Source organism: Oryzias melastigma, linkage group LG13 (genome assembly GCF_002922805.2).
Source record: "Oryzias melastigma strain HK-1 linkage group LG13, ASM292280v2, whole genome shotgun sequence".
Taxonomy (NCBI): Eukaryota; Metazoa; Chordata; class Actinopteri; order Beloniformes; family Adrianichthyidae; genus Oryzias; species Oryzias melastigma.
This window is the reverse complement of record NC_050524.1, coordinates 16,762,596-16,766,694: the sequence shown is the minus strand read 5'-3', so window position 1 is coordinate 16,766,694 and position 4,099 is coordinate 16,762,596. Positions and strand designations below refer to the sequence as shown.

General features: G+C 34.6%; 1 protein-coding gene across 1 annotated transcript in view; it reads right to left on the bottom strand.

Moving 5' to 3' along the window:
• Nucleotides 1-353, bottom strand: part of LOC112149003 (zona pellucida-like domain-containing protein 1) — a 4,585-nt gene extending 4,232 nt beyond the window's left edge. Inside the window, exon 1 of the mRNA XM_024276441.2 lies at nucleotides 262-353. The gene's annotated coding sequence lies outside the window, so the exon portion shown is untranslated. The remainder of the gene's footprint in view (nucleotides 1-261) is intronic.
• Nucleotides 354-4,099: the final 3,746 nt, after the last annotated feature.

The window sequence follows — 4,099 nt, the reverse complement described above, 5'->3', positions numbered from 1 at the left end:
TATTTTATATATACATGTTTATATATTTTATATATACATGTATATATATAAAATATATATACATATATATATATATATATACACATACATATATAAAATATATATACATGTATAAATATAAAAATGTGTATATATATATATATATATATATATGTGTGTGTGTGTGTGTGTGTAAAAAATGTATTCCACAGGCAAAAATGTGTTTCATTCTAATGCATAATTAAATATTGTATGCAGTCAATGGATTAATGTGAGTCTTACCTTGATGGCACCTGAGTGTGTGGGTTTGTAACAAACACAGTTTAGAGTTCAAGCTTTTATAGCTCACAGTGCACCTAAAACCATATCAATATGACTCTCAAGCCCTCCCTTCACACACAAACACACTCACATGTTGTTCCGTGGGTTGTCATGCAGACAGCAACCGCTTCTGGCACAGTTTTCGTTTTTTGTCTGATCCTCACCCAGCAGATTCATGTGTCAAAGATTAAGTTAACTGTTGTTTCAAGTTTCCTACCATTAAAAAGGCAATTTCTAAGGAGCAATTTGAGACAATGTTACTGGTTGAGTAAATGTTAAGAATACTGAACCATTTTTCATTGAGTATAATGGAATAAATCTAAACAAATTCAGTTGTTCTAATTTATTCCCATCAAACAGAGGTTTTTTTTTATTATTAAAGAACCAATCAGCCTATCTGGATTTTAAACCAATTTGGACATACATCCCTAAACAGTAAAAAGTACAAAATATTTAAACAATAAAATGGAAAACTGCTAAAAGTTTGACTTTCTGTCGAAACTGAACATCTTCAAAGCTTTCAGAGGATATCTTAATGGCCACAAGCAAGAAAACCCTTTGTTGATTTTTCCTGAATGTCAGGCTTCTCCTTTATTGTCTACCTGGAGATGCAAACCAAATATTCCACACAGCTGTGGGCAACAACTGTCTCCACTCAAAAAAGTACATCCATTGTCTCGCAGAAATGCATGGGGAGAGACAGCACAGGTGGTTTTCCTATAATGTCCTGTGGTGATAAAAAAAAGACATTTGTCACACAATCTACAGGTGATTCATTCTTTAAAAGCTCTTCACTCTCTCTCGATTTTACCTCCAGTGATTCTTGTTTGGTAACAGGCTGTTTTATTTTTAGGCACTTTAACAACAATATCAGCTTCAAAATCCTCTTTGGCTTCTAGGTGGAAATCATGCAAAGCGGTTTGGGTGTGATATTTACCTGTACCAAGAACCAGAAATTCGATAAACTGTTTTTTTGGAAACCATATCTCTCTAAATCTTTTATTTGTTGGGGATTAAGTTCTATGCATAAAACGATCCTTTCCTATAAACATATTGCCTTCGGTACAAAAAGAGTGATCATTTAAATGTTTTTGTTTATTAAATTTTTTTAGAAAAAGAGGGTTTTTTTCATTTATATTTTTTCTGTGATTTTTTTCCCAATTCTTTTAGGAATTACTAAAGCAAGAACCACAAATAGGCTGGGCATGAACCTAATCTGATAATGAAAAGTATAAGATGACCTGCAATTAAAAGTTGAAAAGCCACAATGTGTCCTTGTCATAGACACGTCCCTTTTGTTTATGTACTTGTCATGATATCACCTGTCTGTTTTGTTCTTCCTACTTTGTCAACAAATATTACATAGCAAAATATTGGGGAATTATTGGTCATACTGTCCAGTATAAACTGTTTATTTTTGTTTGTGGTGATGCAGAAAATGAGTTGCAGTCAGAGCTTTCTGATAAATAGCATATGCCTATTCTGATCATTGAAGTTTGCCTTGACGTTGATGCATGTGAAACTGCAGAAATGGGCAGGGACTTTCAATAAAGTACACAAAATACCCCAGACAAACATGATCAATTACTTAAATCATCTCAAAAACATCTCCAGTACTCATTATTGTTAAAACAAACATCAGAAATTTCTAATATCATTACTAGTTCTCTTGGAGTGGGGCAGGGTGTTTAAGTAATGCCAGTCGAGTCCTTATCTTTTCACTCCTTTTTAAACTTTGGCTGTATTTTATGTTTACTTTACTGTGAATCATTTTGTGTGCCCTGGTTCAAGCTGGGGGACCTGAATCAGAATCACCCAAGGGACCTTTCTGTGTGGAGTTTGCCTGTTCTCCATGTGCATGCGTGGGTTTTCTCCGGGGACTCCGGCTTCCTCCCACCCTCCAGAAACATGTTTCATAAGTTATTTGATTACCCTATTGTCCTTAGGTGTGTATGTGTGTGATTGTGGCCCTGCAACAGACTGGCAACCTGTCCAGGGTGTATCCTGCCTTCACCCCCGAAGTGGCCAGGTTAGACTCTGTGACCCCAAAAGCGATTGAGCAGTTTGGAAAATGAATGGATGGACTGTTGAAATCCTAAAAAAAAAAAAAAAAACATCTAAAAAAAAGTAAAAAAATAAAACACAAATCTCAAAAAACAGAAAAATTAAATAAAGCAACAGCATGGTAGCACACAATAAAGTAATCAAGGGAGTAAAAATAAAATACAGAGCGTTGTTTGCTTAAGTTTTTCCAGCAAAGTAGTAACCGGTTTCCATATTTTATCAAAAATAATTTAAAAAATATCTCGAAAAACAGATTGCATCTCACAAAGTTGACCACACCCACAACATGAGCGACCTGGTCACCTACTGACCTCTCAGCTTTGTGCCTTGTGTTGTTGTTGAGATTTACTCACAAACAAATATAAACGGTTTATACTGATCAAGATTTAATACCTCCTCAACCTTTTTTTCTTTAACGTTTGTGGATAAAGTAAGAAGAGCAAAACCGACTGGTGATATCGTCATAAGAACATAAACAAAATGGATGAGTGGCTTTTCAACTTTTAACTGTGGGTCCTCTTTTAGTTTTCCTGAGCAGATGAGGTCAGTGTCTAGCCTGTTTGTAGTTCTTTGCTGTTTTAGTTCTTAATAAAAATAGAAAAAAAAGTTTTTTTTAATACATTGAAAAATAAGAATAAAGATTCTTTTTTTTTTCTTTTATTTAGTCAAATTTTCTTCCATAATTTCCAAATAAAATCAAACATACATTTTTATTTCTAAAGATTGACAACAACAGGATAAAGAGAAAATGTGGACTTCATGAAAATTATTAGATACGCGTCAGCATACAGACAGTTTAGTTCCGCCACTTGTAAGAAAACACATTCCAGAAGATATCTGTGCCACAGCAATTATTTTCAACAAAAGGTCCCAATGTTAGCTGACTGTTTTATGAAGTGTGACAACAGCGCCCTGTGCAGAACTTGACAAGTTCTTCATATCCAAACGTGACAATGGTTTCCAACAGTTGTATCAAGAAACAATGTAAACAAGGCCTAAGGGAGACACTGATTCGAATGTTGGAGAAAGAAGATACACTGGGAAGACGGTAGGATGCAGCAGCCATCCTGGGTATGTAAAGCAGATAATTAAGACAGATAAAGACGCATCAAGTTTCCAAGTGTATCACTGACAAATAATTGAGAGGTTCATGTGTATAGTCACAATACACCACTCTCTAAAGCTACAGAAAAGCTTTTTGTTTTTTATAGTCATTTTTAATCCCTACACATAGCAAACATGATCTAGAGCATGTATGGTAGAAAACTAAGATACTAATTAAGAAACAAATGTTTATGATAGCTACTATTCAAAACACACCTTTTGATGACACTACAGATACTTAAAAATATTTTTTTACTAGTGGGGCTGCATGGTATAGGGTAGTGGCTGGCACTCTCATTTACTTACCTCATGAAGGCTATGGTTTAAATCCCAACAATTTCTGTTTGGAGTTTAAATATGCCAGGCACTCCAGTTCACATGTTTTATGGGTTAATTGGTGATTTTAAAGTGTCACTTTGGTGTAAATGTATTTTTCTTCTCTATGTGACCCTACAATAGGCTTGAAAAATGGACAGGTTTTATACAATCAGAATGTCTCTGTGAAGAACAACTCTGAGAAAACTTAAAACACTTATGTGTACCTGCTGAAGTTTCAATGTTTTTTTTTTTTTTTTAGCATTCAGAAGCCATCCATCTTCTCAACATGCTGAATCCCTTTTGGGGTTGCAGA